The sequence below is a fragment of the Rattus rattus genome, chromosome 1 (genome assembly GCF_011064425.1).
Source record: "Rattus rattus isolate New Zealand chromosome 1, Rrattus_CSIRO_v1, whole genome shotgun sequence".
Classification (NCBI taxonomy): domain Eukaryota; kingdom Metazoa; phylum Chordata; class Mammalia; order Rodentia; family Muridae; genus Rattus; species Rattus rattus.
In genome coordinates this window covers 252,266,042-252,285,091 of record NC_046154.1, presented here as the reverse complement: position 1 = coordinate 252,285,091, position 19,050 = coordinate 252,266,042, and the positions used below count along the sequence as shown (strand labels likewise).

At 39.7% G+C, this 19,050-nt stretch overlaps 1 protein-coding gene across 3 annotated transcripts in view; it reads left to right on the top strand.

Annotated features, from left to right (window-relative positions):
• Positions 1 to 19,050, top strand: part of Tcf20 (transcription factor 20) — a 99,922-nt gene that overhangs the window by 32,218 nt on the left and 48,654 nt on the right. The gene's annotated exons all lie outside the window — the stretch shown is intronic.

The following is a 19,050-nucleotide window of genomic DNA, read 5'->3' as shown; positions in this document are numbered from 1 at the left end:
GATGAGCCATCTTTCTAGGACTAGTTGCCTAATTTTTGATTTGTTCTGTTTTTCTCTGTGCCCTGGCCATCCTGGAACTTGTTCTGTAGAATAGGCTGGCCTTGAATTCACAGAGATCATCTGCCTCTGCTTCCTGAGTGCTGGGATTGAAGGCCAGTTCTACCATGCCTGACTTTCAAAAATCTCCCATTTGTTCACAGTGTGCATCTAAGCAAGTGACCTAACTATTCTGTGTGTTTATTTTCTTATCAAGAGAAAATGGAAATAATAGTTGTATTTCATAGGTGATTATGCTGATTCATCTAGTAACTAAGCCAGTCAGATTGTTTGGTGGGGTAATGATTCCATAAATTTTAGCTACTCCTTTCAACACTTGGACAATTGTGAACTACTTTGTTAAAATGTTTTACCCTTTTTGATTTTGTGGTTGGGTTGCTACACCCAGCTGTGTTCACCAGCCTGACCTTCAGTGTTTGCAGCACAGTGCTCCTACCTTATCCTCTCAAGCTCTGGGAGGACAGTTTACCACACTAACTTTTCATAAAATACCCTTTTTGGTTTCTTACTTTCAACTTTAGCTTGGGTGTGGTTTTACCTTCTAGTTAGCCTTTTGTTCTCTGGATAAACTTTAGAATGACTTGAGGTTCAGGTGTTTACTAGCTTTATGCCAGTGATTAGACAAGAAAGAGAAATTCTTGCACTTACTTGAAAGGCTGTCTCTACCTCTGAGTTGGGTTCTGATAGGCAGGCAGTGTTCCTGCTTAGGAAGAGTAGCAACTAGGCGGGGAGTGAGATGGCCCTTTGGTGGCTTGTGGTCCCTACAGTGGGGAGTGAGATGGACCTTTGCATTCCTGACTGAATTAGAGAGGACAGATGAGGATGTTTTTACGAATGAACTATAGGCCCAGGATAGGAGTTTCCTCCTTTTCACATTAGACAGTGATGTGGAAATTAACTACTGCCAAGTAGGCTTTGTTATATATTGTTTTTAGGGTTGGCTTTTGTTTGATCTGTGGCTACTCTGTTTTCTGTTTTCTTGTTGCTTATCTCTTGCCTTTTTTTTTTCTTTTTTTTTTTTGCCCCACCCCTACCCAAATCCCCTCCCCCTTTTCCTATTTTTTAAAAATTAGTTTAGAAGTTGACCTCAGAGAGGATTCAAGTGGAGACACTATGAGGATAATTTACGTTATTGTAGTTCGTTACTGTGAGGTATTTCATTTTTACAAATGAGGAAAGTATTATGGGTAGGTTTTTACAAGAGATAAAAACTAGGAAGTGTTTAAACTTAGGTTTCCTGATTCTAAATATAATACTTTCTTCAACATATTCAGAAGAATCAATACCAAACAACATAATAGGGACTTAGTTGTACCTTGCTAAAAATAAAAGTATATTTTCTTATTTTGCTTACTAAAATATAATTCTATTTCTAGAATTTTTTTAAAACCTTTTTTAAAAAGATTTACTTATTTATTTTATGTATATGAGTACACTGTAACCGTATTCAGACACACCAGAAAAGATCCCATTACAAATGGTTGTGAGCCACCATGTGGTTGCTGGGAACTGAACTCAGGACCTCTGGAAGAGCAGTTAGTGCTCTTAAACCGCTGAGCCATCTCTCCAGCCCCTTTTTAAAACTTTAAAAAAAATTTTTGACCTCTTCATTTTGGCTTGACTGCAGCAGGTGAGAATAGTGCTAACCATTCCTTCTCCCAGGATAGACACTAGTGTGTCCTGTCTAATAGTACCAACTTCTACCCTCTTGACTCCTCAGGATATCACATAAGAGAAGTTATCAGTTGAGGGGATGCTGGGGAGTCACTGCTCCTCAGACCTCTGAAGAAAGACAGCTAAAACAATTATCAGGAGTTTTTCTTTGTTTCTTTATTATGTTTACATTCCTCCTGCCCTCTTACCTTAGTAATATGAGAATCTAAAATGTGGTTTGGAAGTCACAGCATTTGTGCAGATCTTATGCTGCTGAACTGATTTACCTTTTTTATTTTTTAAATTATATTATTATTTGTTGTTATGTGCAGTGTATTTGTGTGCCTGTGGCAGGACAGTTAGAAAACTTGGGGAATTGATTTTTGGGGAATAATCTCAGGTCTGTCTTGGGTCTTAGTTTTATTGGCAGACAAGGTGAGCCATCTTGTTGGTTCCTTTTGTGTTTCTTTGTGATCTCCTAACTTTAAATTAACCTGCCAATTATTTTTTAAAAGATTTCTTTTAAATTGTGTATGTGCATGTGAGTGTAGTGCCTGTGGAGACTAGAGATCCTCTGAAGCTGCCGTTATAGGCAATTGTAAGGCCATTCTTTCACCTACATACACCCAGGAACCAACTGGTCCTCTGTAAAGCTCTTAACTGTAGCACTCTCTCGCTCTCCTCTTGCTCTTGCGCCCCCCCCTTTTTTTTTTTAAAGACAGGGTTTCTTTGTGTAGCCCTGGCTGTGCTGGAGCTCTGTAGACCATGGAGTGCTGGGACTAAAGGCATGCGCCACTACCGCTAGGCTGCTTAACTTTCTCTTTTTTTTTTTTTGGTTCTTTTTTTTTTTTTTCCCAGCTGGGAACCAGAACAGGGCCTTGCGCTTCCTAGGCAAGCGCTCTACCACTGAGCTAAATCCCCAACCCTTAACTTTCTCTTTACCGTCCAACTTGCCAATTGTTTGTGCCCTTCTTGGACATTGTGAAGAGACTATTTCTTCTTAATTTGAAGTTGAAGTTTTATATTTCTGATATGTTTTAAATCTTTGAACTAGTTCTAGATGTAGACTTTTGTGGATTTGAGTTTTTAATATATATAATATATGCATTATTACATATGTTATAAATATATATACACATACATATGAGAGGGGGAGGGAGGGAGGGAGGGGCTCAATGTTCTAGAAATAACTTGAGTCTACTGACACTAAGCTCTGAGACTCAGTCAGGAATGCACTTGACTGTAAGCACAATGGCTGTAGTTTGATATTCAGAACTCATGGTGAAGTGGCTCATGTTTGTAACCCCAGCCCTGAGGAGGTCAAGACAGGGTTTCGGGGACTCACTGGCTGCTACACTAATTCGTGCACTCCAGTTCAAAGGATGTTGATGTTCTTGAGGATGACATCCAAGGTTGTTGTATGTCCTCCACATGCAAGTCACACGCATACACGTATATGTATGTGCACACACACACAGCTTAAAAAATAAAGTAGAAAGATTGAGAGCTAATATTGTTTTGGAGTTGTGGTGAGTTTGTGGCAACAGTGGAATTTTACAACCATCTACTGACCTACTTTTCTCAGTTTCTTTGTTTCACAGAACTTCATCATCAGTATATGTTCCTCCTGTGCCTCCGTCCTCAGCTGTATGGAGAGTAAACTGTTAAAAGGTCCATTGGCCTTTATCTGGAGTGGACTAGATTCCGAGAACTTGGTTCTGTCTTTTGTTTGATTTATGTTTGAGCTGTGACTTTGGTACCTTCAATAAAATCAAAGTTGGAATGCTTTGGTTGACTTACTTTTCTCATTGGTTTGTTCAAGAAGGCCAAGACACATTAAAGTCTATTTGTCCTGTTTTACATTCTTTTCTGGAATTGTTAGCTGGCACTGTTGTTTTTACAGTGTGTTGTTTGGGTTTAACTTACCATAAATTCAGATGTATAGTGTTACAAGAGCTTGTTGAACTAAATGTAGAAGCTTGCTTTTAATGGTCAGCTTTGGAAAGTAATTTTCAAAAGCCCTTTTAAGGAAAAAAGCTTTAAGAAAATCCTGTTTTGATTGGCATTATTTACATTTTAATAGTGATTAAAGCAGTTTTTACCCATCAAGTGGTGACTTATTACATTTAGTCCCATGTAACAAGGCTAAAAAAAAAAAAAAAACCAACCTGCTTCTCCTTATACTTTAAAGTTCAGAGGTTTAAAGCTGAGATTGGAGGCAGGGATAGAAACTTTTTTTTAAACTGTTAGTTCCTCCTACAGATTGAAATAAAACTGGGTTGTTTGTTTGCTTTGAGCATGCTAAGTTATACCCCATTCTAAAAATGTTGGCCTTCACATATGAGCTTTGTTTTTATAAGGAAGATGGATTGCACTGCCAGCTTACCAGTATTTGAATGAATGCTCTGTGCTCAGTCTTAGGAGAATCAAAGGTTCTACACTGTGGAGAAAGTAAAGGGGAAAATAACTTCTTACAGTGTTGTGTGTGCCTTAGCTCTAGGTAGGTGTTGATGTCAGAGATTTCTGTGGGATTTTGACGGTAAATGGTATGTCAGCAAAGTCATTATTACTCAGTACCAGTTTTTAACAAAAGTGAGACTACAGAGCGCACATTAGCTGCTCCAGGAAGACAAGCTGATAACGGCACAGTAGGGGCTAGGGGGCCCAGCCTCAGCTTGTTTTCACTGTCCAACTGTATAGATTGTGTAAATTATTTAACCCCAGTTATGTCATCCATAGAATGGCTAATAATATCACAGAATCATCTTAACAGCTCAGCGGTTAAGAGCACTGACTGCTCTTCCAAAGGTCCTGAGTTCAATTCCCAGCAACCACATGGTGACTCATAGCCACCTGTAATGGGATCTGATGCCCTCTTCTGGTGTGTGTGAAGACAGCTACAGTGTGCTTATATACATAAAATAAACAAATCTTTAAAATCACAGAATCACTAAGATTGAAACTAAGCAATTCCATGATTCATTTGAAGGCATTTGGGCCTTGTGTGAGATCATGTCTCAAACAACAACAACAAAAAAATCCCACCCCCAAACTCTCAAAAGATGACTGGCTATACCGTCTCTCACACAGTTTAACTTAAAAAAAAAAAAAAAACTTTATAAAATACCCTTTTATTAGTGAAGTAGAATTTCATCACTTTCTTCCTCTTAAAAAAACTTAAAAATACTTATTATAAGGAACCAAAAAAGCCTTGGGCAGGGTAAGGTGACATGTGCCTTTAATGCCAGCACATGAGTGTCTTAAGTAGATGGATCTCTGAGTTTAAGGACAGTCTGATCTACATAGGGTATTCCAGGACAGCCAGGGCTATATATAGTTCTATTTTATTGTGTGTTTCTTTGCATTGTTTAGTTTTTCTGGTATTGGTGTTGACTGCCAGTGTCCTAGCTTTACGGTGTCAGGAGGGTAGAAAGTGAAGGCCTAAAGCATTTATTTTGAAAGCAGTTTGAAAACAGTCTTCATGCTGAACAAATGATTGGGTTACAGAGTGGATGCACCAGAACTGGTGTGCAGGGAAGGCTGCCTTTTTTTTTTTTTTTTTTCTTTTAAATAAAGTTCATCATATTGTCTTTCCCAGTATGTGTATGTAACAAAGAAAAAGAAGTCAAGTATTCAAGAGGGAACAAGGCAGGGTTGAAGAGAGGAAAGGGAAACAAGGAAATAATGTAATTATATTTTGTTTTAGAAAAATAATTAAAGAAAGAAAATAACATTAAAGGTGAAGCATACAAACTAGGAAATATGGTCTCTAGAGCCAGACAAATATGACAGTAAATGGAACACATAGTATGATTAGAAAAAAGCTGTATATAAATAATTACACAATAGCAAGAAAAGCATGTGACAGGGACAGAAATGACCTGCCTTCACCAAACACAGTGAAAAGTGTGTCACAAAGTGTGGGAGTTGAAATAATATGATTTTATTTGAAAACCTTCACCACCCTCATTTGAGACACGGTCTCTCTGTAACCTTGGCTGTCCTGGAACTCAACTATGTAGACCAGGCTGGCTTTGAACTCAGACACCTGCCTGCCTCTGCATCCTGAGTGTTGGGAGTAAAGATGTGTACCTAGCTTAAACCCATGGTTTGAAGGGACAGCAGAATATGAGGTCTGTAACATTCATAAACAGCAAAATCTAGTTTTTTAGTATCTACTACAATATGCTGACACTGTCACTGGGTCTCAGAAAAAAAAATTTGGGGTTCTGTCCTGAAAAAGCTCTCAACTCTGCAAAAGTATTGAAGTAGAGTAAGACCACGGTCAGAGGACAGTATGAAACAGTTAACCAGGGAAATGACATTTTTCCTTTCCAGTCATAAATAACCAATCCAAGTCCATAACTCTGTATACACAGTTTGCTCCATGTCTACATTTCCTTTCCTTTTCATAGTAATTTCCTTTACTTCCTTTTGACTTCTTACCTCTTAAGTCTTTGAGTGTTAGAGGGATTTGAGGATGAATCTTAAGTTTAATTCTTAGGCCAGTGGCTTCAAACTTCTTTTTAAAAAATAATCATACCAAGTGACAGCCTGGTATTAGTACATATATGAAAAAGAAACAAGTTTATGAAAATAAACTAGTTTATATGCTTCATCTTTAGTTAGTTTGTTTCTTGAAATTCTTTTTAAAAAAATAAAATATAATTACATTGTTTCCTTGTTTTCCTTTTCTCTTTCCAATCCTGCCCATGTAACCTGCCTTGTTTTCTCTTGAATTCTTGGCCTCTTTTTCTTTGTTATATACACATACACACACATGCTTATGTGTATAAGTACAATGTGCTTAATCTAATTAGTCTGGTTTTTTTTTTAACCTACTTTTTTTTAGTGTTTATTTTAGTGTTGACTACTTGGTAATGGATAACCAATTAGGGAGTTAATCCCTGGGAAAGACTGTTTCTCCTTCCAGCATTCCCTAGTTGCTTGTACTTCTTTGTGTAGAGGTAAGGGCCTGTGAGATTTCCCTCTCCATGTTTTTTATGTCTGTTGGTGGAATACTTTTTCAGATATTGTTTGGGAATCATGTTGTTGAGATATGGGTGAAACTTCCATGTCATTTATGTGAGATTGGGTCTTATATAATTTCCTTGTCTTTTGGCTCTTACACTTCTTCCACACCCCCCAAACCCCTCCCATGATGTTCCCTAAGTTTTAGGTACAGGAATTGTATTGTAGATGAATTCATTGTGGTCCGGCACCCCATAATACTTGTTCTAGGCATTTTGATCAGTTGTGGCTTTCTGTAATGGTCTCTATGTTGCAAAGTTGTTTCTTTGATGAGAGTGGGAGCTGCTCTTAGCTTTAACGAGGGGTATAAGGATAAATATTTCGAATGCAGTTAGGAGTCATGCTGGTTTAGCCAAATGTTAGAAGTAGGTTCTTCTCTCAAATTGAAGACCTCACTTATCCCATGTAGTTAACTAGGTTTCAAGTATCAAGCATAGTTTTTCTCCTGTTGACTGGGCCTTAATTCAGTTAGACAGCTGCTGGTTATCAACAGGATATAGGCGCCACTCTTTCATCCTTCAAGTTATTTTTGTCATGCTGGCCACTCTTGTGACTTATAGGTGTTGCAGCTGGATAGGGCTGTTGGTCGCTTTTCTTGCTTGGAAGCTGCTTTAGTTAGGGTTTCTATTGCTGTGAAGAGACACCATGGCCAAGGCAGCTCTGAATAGGAAAAGAATTTAATTGGGGCTAGCTTACAGTTTCATAGTTTTAGGTCATTATTGTCATGGGAAACATGGTGGTATGCAGGCAGAAATGGTGCTGGAGAGGTAGCTGAGAGTTCTACATCTGAATCAGGCAACAGGGAGAGGGACACTGGGAGCACTTGAAAGCTCAAAGCCTACCCCTAGTGATACACTTCCTCCAACAAGGCCACACCTCTTAATAGTGACACTTCCTGTGGGCTTATGGGAGCCATTTTCATTCAAACCACCATAGACACACACAGCACCTTCCTGTACTGTAAAAGTCTCCAGGAGAATATTTTCAGTTCTTCAGGATCCCTTCGTCTGAAGTGCATGGTGCCTTTAACAATAAGGTCTTATTACCTCCAACTTCTGGGAGGCCACCAAGGATAACAATAGACTATATTGTTTTGGGAGTCTTATAAACTCCCCTGCCCAACAGTTAAAGGGAATTTCTCTTGCCTGAACTTGGGGGTTTTGTTAGTGTTTTATTTTACCCTCTTCCTTTTTTAAAACCCTCTTTCCTTTCTATATTGACTTCCCTCTTCTCCCTCAATTAAAGCCTCCTCCCTGTTTCCTCCTTCAAATCACTTAAAGATTTATTTCTACTGTTTATACTTTTGTGTCCATGTGTCTACAGGTGCTTTGGGAGGCCAGAGAATCAGGTCCTCTTGCAGGTAGTTGAGAGTCACCTGGTGTGGGTGGTAAGAATTGAACTCGGGTCCTTTAAGAACAGTACATGCTCCTAACCACAGCCATTTCTTCAGTCCTGCGTACTCTGGAGCTGTCACTCCATGTGATTTTCCATCTGTTTTGTTTTGTTTTTTTAAAGTGTTGAATTCAAGATCCTCTGATTTGAATGTACAACCTGCTTCAGGTGATCTTACTCTTTCCTTTGAATTCTTTATGCTGCTGACTTTACCTTTACCCCATTCTTACCTGAGTTCCAGTCATGCCAGCTGTCTATCTGGCATCCCTCTCTACTTGGATTCCAGTGAGACTCTCAGAGATGATGTGTCAGGCGGAAGCCTGATTCCTGTTGTGCTTCCAGTCTCATCCCTCTCCGCAGTGGTGCCCGTTTTTGCAGTCGCATTGTAGGAGCTGGTGCTGGAGTCTGCTACCTACACAAGCCCACTGCCAGGCTGCTACAGTTGGACAGATTCGAGTTTTCATCTCTGAAGGATGTAAAGCACTGGTGTTCAGCTAATGTCGCTGTGTTGTTTGTGTCCCTCACATTTATTTCTGATACAATAGCAATTTCTGTTGGCTCTGAATTCTAAACATGTCCTTTATTTGACCATATATCACTACATCCACCAACATTACATTGATCTGTGCAGTCAGCATCCCTTACACAAATTACTAAAGTAGCCTCTCTACTGACTCTGCTTCTGCTCTGCCCCTCCCCTACTTGTTTTTCATGAAACAGTCAAGCCATTTGAAAACCGAAACCAGAACATGTCACCATCTAGTTCAAAACTCCCAGGAGACTTCTAATGGATTCCAGTTTGGGGCCCTTAGTTTCTCAAGACCTTTCATCAGTCTTTGTTAAGCAGTGCCACATGTGTGATTGCCTGGTGTGAGCTGGTTAGCAGGCAGAATGTGATTCCATAGGCTCGTGGTGCCCAAGACCCTGCTGTGAGCTTCATGAGAACAGCAGTGCTGCCTGCCCATCCACGTGCTCCACAATTGAGGTCCACGGAATAGTGTGTTGTATCATATGTTTTCTCAAGGTCAGAAGGAGAGGGTGGCATTTCTGTCCTGTGCTTAAAGAAACTGAGACTTAAAGAAGTTCATAACACATTGAAGATTTTAGTAGTAATAAGCTACAAAACTGAGTTTAAACTGAATTTGTCTGATTCTCAGTCTATGATGCCTGAAACTGCATGGCTGACAGGAGTAATTAACTCAAAAGAGAAGAGTATTTGAGCAGGTTCAAGCAGGAGACTCTGGTTAGTCAAACAGTGAAAATGGAAAGACACTGATAGTCAAGCCATGGGAGCAGCATGGGCAGTACCTGCAGGTCTGAAACCTGAGTATGAAAGGCAGACCATGATAACCATGAAAGATGTCTTGGTGGTAGAAGCTAAAAGGCCTTGAATTATATAAATTCTGTCTCTCTCTGCGCATGAGAGAGAGAGAGAGAGAGAGAGACAGACAGACAGACAGACAGACAGACAGACAGACAGACAGACACCTATAAAATGACAATTACTTCCTGACACTGGCTCCATTTCCATCAGATGTCTTTCTGGAAGAGTGAGCTGTTACTTACCTTGTACTTTACCTATTCCTTAGAAAATCAATCTGCCAAGAAATCTAGGTTCTATTTAGTAAGACACATAGAAACCTGAAAATGGCTGTGCTTGGTGGCACATAATACCAACACTCAGTGTCTTAGGCTTTTCCTGCTGTGAGCAGACACCATGACCAAGTCAAGTCTTATAAAGGACAACATTTAACTGGGGCTGCCTTTCAGGTTCAGAGATTCAGTCAGTTATCCTCAAGGCAGGAGCATGATAGTGGCATCTAGGCAGGCATGGTCCAAGAGGAGCTGAGAGTTCTACATCTTTATCTGAAGGCTGCTAGCAGAATATTGGCTTCCAGGTGAATCTTAAAAAGCCCACACCCACAGTGACACACCTACTCCAACAAGGCCTCACCTACTCACTCTAACTGGGCCACAGCTTCTAATAGTGCCACTCCCTGGGCTAAGCATATACAAGCCATCACACTCAGGAATCTGAGCCAGGAAAATCCTAAGTTAGAGACAGCTTGGGCTACCTTGCAAGACACTTTTTTCGAGAGCCAAACTGAACAAAAACCTCCATAGCAGTATCAGTTGATCCTAAAGACTAAATGTTTTTTGTATTTTCTCTTAATTTTTGAAAAGATGTTTAACTTTTAAATTTGCCTGAAGTTTGTTTTTATGGATATTGTGAGGTGAGGTTTAACAGTTTTTTACTACCCCAAAGTGGCATACTAGTGTCCTTTATTTTAAGTACACTAAAAGTTTTAATATATGGATAGGGTATGGGTTTCCTGCCTTTATGGTTTTACTATTTTTATATATTGCTTAGAATTCCTTTTAGATGAATTTTAGAATTAGTTTATCAAACTGTAATAGAATTGTGCCACATAGATAGTGGAATGATCGGTGGCTGGGGAGGTAGCAGGAACAGGGTACAAGGACGAGACTGAAATTCTTGGATGTTTATCTTGAGTAAAAGAAAATTGTATGTCTTTGTTGAAGGTTATAGAAGCTAAGTTCCTTACTGTCTGACAAAGGAATTAACAAACATGGACTGATAACAAGGAGATGTGTTAGGCTGGCCTGAGAAGTATTTTTATAAGTATGGAACTACATCTGTAGAAACAGTTCAGGGATGGTAAGCATGGGTGCACAGCACTTTCAGGCTAGGAGCACTGGCCTCTTAGTCTCAGTCCTAGCACCTACATCTTTGTTCTGAATCATCTTCCTTCAAGAGGACTTGCCTTTGGGGAAATGGCTACTTCTAGGAGTTGGAGCTGGGAAAATACCAGATGAGTTTGAAGTGTCTTTTGCCAGGAAATGGGCGAGTCATTCTAAAGACCAGAAAATGTCAGGCTGGCTCCAAAGTTATTTGAATTTTCAGTTGGCCAAATCTGGGACTTTTGAGTGGCAAATAGATGAAGAGGCCAATACTGTGCCTTTTGATGAATGTAGACAGAATGAAGGCTAGAGTATCACCAACTGTCAGGTGTCATAGAGATGCGGGGGTGGCCATTTGGATGTTGACTGTTAGTTGATACTTGACAAAGAACAGGTTATTGACAGATCCAGCAAAGTGATTATTTTGAAGAGGAGCATGATAGTACTTTAGAAGAACCCACTAGACATTGGCTTGACATCATCAACCTGTTTGACATTGGCTTGATATAGTTAACATCATCAGTGTAGGAGGATTGGTTGCTGTTGGTTTTGCTTATGTGGTATGTCTTGTGTTGCTGTCAGTCTGGCCATTAGGAAATGCAGACCAGTCTTAGGCTGAGGGGTGACCCCATGAAATGAAAGGACCTAGCAGGGACATAAAAATCAGCAAAATGAGGGGCTACTTCAGATCAATAGACAGCAGCAGAGACATGTCACTTGGATGAAATGTTGTACCACAAAGAGGGGGAAATGTGGCCATTCTCATAACTGAGATAAGGCCTGTGGGCTGAATTGGTAGTGTAGTATTAATGTGTTTTTGCAGTACTAGTGTTAGTGTTAGCTTCCTGATGTGGAGGCTTGCGTTCTGTTATGCAGAAGAGTAAGTGTTTGTGTTTTAGATTTCTCATAGTGATTGGGAACTGGTGGCTTTGGGTACATAAAGAAAACTTAACAAATGAGGTAAAACACTGAGTTGGGCAATCTTGCTAAAAGGTGTATAAGTACTTAGAACTTTTCTGTGTATTTGGAATTATTTCAAAGTGAAATTAATACTGTTATTAAACCAATCTGTCTTGACTTCTGAAACTGGCCCATTTTGTCTAGCTATATTCAGTTTGTTTTAAACTTTTAGGGGCTTTTCAAAAAGTTTGTGATTTTGCTCGTATAGCTTTTTACCTACTTCTGTTTTGAATTAGTCTTTTGACTTTTTTCTAGAAGTATTTTTTAAAAAGATTTATTATGTGTTCTGCCTGCATATATGTCTGCATACAAGAAGAGGGCACCAGATTCCATTACAGATGGTTGTGAGCCACCATGTGGTTGCTGGGAATTGAACTTAGGACCTCTGGAAGAGCAGTCAGTGCTCTCAACCTCTGAGCCATCTCTCCAGCCCCTGTCTTTTGACTCCTAATTTAAAATTATGTTGAAGGGTTTACAGAGAGAGACACTGCCTTATGTGGCAGCAGTGATTGTCAATTTCCTTCGTTTCGTCTGTATTTTACTGTGATGTATTGTTAACATTTAAATGAGAAAGAAAATTCAGTGACACCCCAAAGCCCTCATAACATACTTAGGGGGAGACCTCCCTAGTTAACCCAAGGGGCAATTAGTCCCGCTTTCTTGTCCTCCTTCTGGTAACTGTGGAGCTGTCAGGATCTCTCATCTGTCTATTTGAATTGACTTTGGGATACCCCTGTGTATAAGATAGACAGAAAAGGGGATGGGCACGGGGGCCAGAATGTGAGTGGCAGTCAGGCTTCTAGGAGCTTCATTCTTTGTAGGGAAGAGGAGGCAGTTGATGAGACACTTTATTTTCTGGGCTCTTTGGGGAGTTTGTCCAATAAGCTTACCCATTGGGTATGTAATACATAGTGGGGAATTGGGGAATTGGAGAATTGGGTTGTTTTTAAGCCCCCCCCCCCTTTGAGACAGAGTCTCTCTACTTAGCCCCAGCTCCCCTGGAACTCTCTGTGTAGACCAGGTTGGCCTTGAACACACAAAAATCCAAGTGCCTCTGCCTTTTTTGAGTGCTGGAATTAAAGGCATTTATTATCATACCCAGCTTTTAAACTTAATTATTAGAAAAAGCAAAGCAAAGAAACAAAATCCTGAGCCAGTGAGTGCATGCCACTTGGGCACTGCAGTGTGTGAGGTATACAGTGTGTTGGCTCTGAGTCCCTAGTCCATGGCCTCTCTGGTCATCCTCCATGCCTCTGGGTTTGTGGGGTGCCTTGTGCCTTTTTCCCTTGGGCAAAGAAGTGGTTTGTTGTCAGCAGGACAGACAGTACAGACAGACACTACTGAGATATGATGTAGAGTCCAGTAGTATAAGGTATATATATAGTTGTATATATGTATGTATTATATAAAATTTTGTTTGTGTGTGAGGCTGTATATCCTCAAAAGATTTCGTCTTTCCAAATCATTTCCTTTGTCCTCCATCTATAAGAATGTCCAATTTTCATATGCAGTCATAGCACAGGTATGCATTTCATGTGACTAGAATCTTCACAATGACTATGTACTATGTAAGTAGTATACCATAATTTGCTACAGATCCTGCTGGAACAATTTTTTTAATTACCAATTTATATCTTCAGAAGTTTGTAAGAATGTTTACTGCTTTTGTTATGTTTGTACTGCCCTCAGCCTAAGTTCACCAGATGGGATATGTTCTCTTAAGTTGTTATTGAGACAGGTTCTTACTATGTAGCTTTGACTGGCCTGGAACTCGGTATGTAGAGCAGGCTGGTTTCTAACTCACAAGACATATGCCTACTTGCTTCTACCTCCCTAGGTGCTCAGATTAAAGTTGTGTGTCATTGGGCCTGGCTCTAGAGTAGACATTTCCTATTCTGTCTGTCTATGAAGCACATGATTTAACTTCTAAACCTTGGTTTATAAGAGTACTAACCTTGTAGGTCATAGTAAGGAGAGAGACTATTAACATTTATGTAAAGTACCTGGTAGTATGTGTAGCATGTGTTGGGCATGCACCAGATAAGCAACAACCATTGTTAATTAACTCAAGTTACTGGTCAGGATTTTCAAAAAGGAAAAACAAGTGTATTTGGGATGGTTCTTACTTAACATATGGTATAGGAAAAGGATCATGAATTTTAGAATCAAAAGAATTTAAGTTAAAGCATATCAACTCCCAACATGTCTAGAAAAATGACTTAGAACATGTCATAATTGATCAGTTTTTTCCCCCTTGTGTTTATCTGCATACACTTAGGGAAAATGGACAGCTGGCCATGTTGGAAGTTGCTTAATATATAATTATTCATGGTATTAGTAGCACATTCCATAAATACTGGTTAAAGGTAAACACTTTTTACTGTTTGGTTTTCTTAAGTAAACCAACAAATTCTTTGCTGTAAGGATAACTTGTAGAGAAGATGACATATTTCAGCAACTCCTGGGATCCTGGGGCCCATGTGACCTGATAGGGTGGGAGTGCATTTCTGGACTGGATGTTTTAGAGAGGTGAGAAGGGTAATGGCTCAGAGGCACTTTTGAACACAATTGTTAGGCAGGACAGCAGAAACAGGAAGATGCCGTAGGTTATCCAGGACTGTGGGGAATGTGATATTGTCAAAGTAGCAACTGGAGGAAGTCTTAACTCTGTTGTTTCCATGATGGGTACTGAAACAGAGAACTCCTTGGGAACATTTTCTATATCAGGAAGATGGGAGTGGCCACCTCAGAACTAGAGGATAGAACAAATAGAAAAGAACAGGGCTGTGATTGGGCAGTGCATTGTAAACAAAAATTATGAATTGTAATTTACTTTGTAAGTAGTAGTTCAGGGTAAGACATTGAGATAGTCAGGAAAACAACAGCATTCGTTATTTTTGCTGTTGAAAATAAATTGAGCCAGATGTAGTGGCTTACTTATAATCTCAGTACTTAAGATGCTGAGGCAGGAGGATTGCTGTGAGTTTCAGGCCAGCCTGGGAAGTACAATAGAGACCTTGTTTCCAAAATTGATTTTGTAAGAATAAATACACATCATGTTTGTAGAAATCGGTTCCTCTACAAATGGCACCACTTAGCATCATTTCATGGAAACCCTGACTATAATAGTTAATGAATTCTGCACATTCTGGTTCATCGCCTACCTCCTGATTGCTACTCTTGAACCTTGTGTATTTTCTGCAGTGTTGCTGTGTACATTGACATCTCTTAAGTGTTTCTTTTTTAGTCCATGTTGTATACCATATTGTATGGAACAGGAGTTTTTCACTCTCCATAATAGTGTACTCTGAAATTTTGGGAATGAGAGTACTTTATCAGTCAGGGTCCCAGTAGAAAACAGAAGGCACGTTTAATTGTACCATTTATATTTTGTTCAGGAGAAGAGAAGCTTTGTATTCTATTAAGAATATGGTCTAAGGAATTTATTAAAACATAATTCTAATACCAATAAGAGCAAGGATGGGAAGAACTGGGATTGGGAAAGCCTGTCAGATTGTTGATTACCAGAAACTGGAACATCATAGTACATATTCTTGGGAGTTTGATTGGGAGCTGCTTGGGAGTCTGTGTCAGCTGCAGTTACCTCCAGGAACTCTCAGCCTCTCGGTTTCTTCTGTCTTCCTAATCTCCCCTGCACTTCTCTCTGGACACTTTAAGCCTCTGAAAAAGACTCTAAGAAGTAGCACCACCCCAGCCCCAGCTGCAGCCCCAGCTCCAGCTCCTGACCTGCTGAATGTGCAGGAAGGGCTATGGACAGCCATGCAGAAGGATGACCAAACAGGGAAAGTGGCATCTTCTAGCCTGGCATTCATGGGGAGTTGTTAATACCTCCTGCACAAGAAGTAATTTCTGAGCTCAGGGAAGATGGCTAAATGTTTAGATTGCCAGACACCTGACAGAGCCTGTTGGTAGAAAGTCTTTACCAGCCTCAGAAACTGCCTAGTCAGGGCCAGGAGAGTAAATTTCTTTCACTGTTTCCAAACTGGGCCAGAAGCCAGAGGGTAGTAAAGCCTGTCCATTGTCTCTGTGGAGCCTAGAGGGCAGTTAGTATATTCTCACAGGGGGTCTAAATAGAATTAACTCCAGGACTGAGCTTTTTTTCTGTTGTTGTTTGAACAAGGAATACATTCTGCTGTCATTCTGGCATAGGTCAATAGTTAAATCTTTCTTGAAGATACTTGAGGGGTCTTTGGGGGAGAAAAGAATGGATTGGAGAGAATAATGCTCTTAGATGATGACAGACAACAAAAGTTAATACTAGTTTTCTATAAAAATGAGGTCACCAGCTTTCCAAACCAGGCTGGAGAGAACACTCCACAACTGGGACTGGGATGTGTAGGCTCAAAGTTCTGGACCTCATAACTGCTTGACTAGAAGCTTCTACAAGGATGATTTTGGAACACCTTTTAGTACTTAAATCTCACATGTGCCAAGAATATGTAGGTCATCTGATGCTTTGCTGGAGATAATGGCTACTGTTTTTGTTTTTTTTTTCTTTTTCAAATCTGTAAACTCTTACTATAGGAAGAGAGGGATAATCCACAGTGAAAGAATGTTCAGGGGAGAGCTAGGAACAGGACTGCAGAGAAATTGTTCCATATCTGTTTTTCCTGTGGAGATAGGAGTATCCAGGTAACCCCAGGCCAAATAGCTGATGCCTAAAATGGTCTTTAGCTCCTGGTGGCTCTGATTTAGGGAAAAATAGGGAGCTGGTACAACTATTTATACATTCAAACCTTCAGAAGGTAGTTTTATTATGGAAGAATTAACTAAACAACATGGACAGTACTTGTACAGAGATTATCTCTGGACGTAGCTTTTCATACCTTCACCTGACTGCTAACTTTGTTTTGTTCAATTTATCCTTCACTAATCACTAAAAACTAGAAGCATGATACAAACAAGGGAAGTTTAGATGATGGAATTGTTCTTGACAGTCCTAAAGATGACAGATGAGGTAGAGAACCAACTGGAACAGCATTGGAGGGCAGCACTCAGGGACCACCTTAAAAAAAAAAAAAACAACCAAAATTCTGTCTAATCTTAGTATGATAAATATGCCCTATGGGGCTGCCACACTGGGCTCTCAGGAATTCTTGATGAATTCTGTGCCTTCTTCATCTGTAAAATGAGTGTTAGTACATGTAATTGCTGGAACACGATTAAGCATTCTGTGGCACCTAAGTAGATGTTCATGGGTTCAGCAGACTCATGGGGAGACTGGTAACTGTTGCAGAGGTATTTGAAAGTGATAAGTATTTTTCTTCAGGCACTGACATTTTTAGTATATGAACATCTACAGAATAGCTTTGAGTCATGTGACTATATATAATCAGACTTAGTCCCATTTCTAGATATAAGGTATTTTAGAAATGTGTCAGGAACGAGACATAGTATTAAGTTCCTTTAATTTTTGCACTCAGGAGGCAGAGGCAGAAGGATCTCTGGATTCTGAGTTTGAGGCTAGCCTGGTCTATGTAGTGAGTTCCAGGACAGCCATGGGTACATGGACCCTATGTCAAAAATATCAAACAAACCAAAAATGTCCACATTTGGGGCTAGAGAGGTGGTTCAGTAGTTTAGAATGCTTTATTGCTCTTCTAAAGGACCTGAGTTCAGTTCTTAGCACCTATCTTGGGCAGCTCACAACTGCCTGTTACTCTAATTGGCCTCCAGGGCCATCCTCACACATAGAACATATACTTTCACAGACATACACACGTAAAAAACATCTTTTTAAATGGGTTAAGCTTTCAGAGTTTAGGGTTGATATACATCTGCTGTGATTTTTCTGAAGTCCCTATATTATGTTGGCTTTTTCCTTAGAACTGGACCCAAAGGATGTTATAGGCACCTTGTCTTCCAGCTATGCTTTTAGATTGATGATACTTTGTTTCTCTCACCCACTTATCACCATCTCTGAATGGTGCTAGTTCTGTAAGGGCTAATGCTTAAACCATTTGATCATCAGTGCAGCTTTTGCTCCTTACTGGTTGAGTGGCATATAAAAATTATAGCAAGGAACAGCAGTCTCTGCCCTTTAGGAGCTTTCATTTTAGTTTTAAAGATTTACTTATTTTTATTTACATGAGTACACTGCAGCTGTCTTCATGCACACCAGAAGAGTACATAGGATCCTATTACAGATGGTTGGGAGCCACCATGTGGTTGCAGGGAATTGAACTCAGGACCTCTGGAAGAGCAGTCAGTGCTCTTAATTGCTAAGCCACCTCTTTGCCCTCATTTTAGTTTTAAAGGAGAGATAACACAGTAAACATTCCTTTGTTTTAATTTATTAGACCATACTGCAGCTGTATTGGGACCAAGGGAATGAAGTAGAGGAGGAAGGAGAGAGGCTAAGTTTCATAGTAGCTGTTTTTAAATAGGATGCCCAGGAGGAGGCCTTGCTAACTGCTAATGCTTGGTCTTTACTGTAGGGATGATCATAATGACCAAATACTAGATTGGCAAATGGAAAGTCATATGGAAATTAGAGGTACTTCTTGTAAATCTCAAAAAAAAAAAAAAAAGAAAAGAAAAGAAAGAAAGAAAACCCCAAACTCTGGAAAGATCAGTAACTTCCATTCTCTGGCCTAAATCAAAATAGCCCTAATATCTAGAAATTGAGGATAGGTGGTCAGGAGAGGTACTTTGGAAACAATTTTATGTCAAGAAGCAGTCAGATCTGATGAGTGCAGTATAAGGAATCCGTAGTAACAGAGTTGAGTGTCCCAGAGTCACTAGTCACCATAAGCACTTGATTTTGAGGAACTGGCTTTGGTTCTCAGGATGGTTGTGTCTCAGTCAGTGATTGGAGTAGGCAATCCCTGAAATAACTGCTCCATCATTATTTGAGGCGCCTTAGTTTAGTGGCCAGTCTAAGGCGTGAAAATAAAGAAATGAAAGGGGCTCTTGTCACCTCACTCTAACTGAAGTTAATAAAAAATTGTTTTTATTTGCTTGAAATAATATATTCCAATATTTACTCCAGTTGAAATTTTCAGGTTCATTTATCTAATGGAATTTTTTATTGACTGTGTCTTCGTTATATTACAGACTCCTTCATTCTTTTGACCATTTACCTGCTTTTTTGCATTATTAGAAATGGATAGAAAAGGGAGACAATATTTAAGTGATCAGCTTTATCTGGTCACTGAGTTATTTAGTCTTGATCTTTGTTAGTGTCATGCAGATGCATGTCTCATGCTTTCCTTTCTTTCTTTCTTTCCCTTT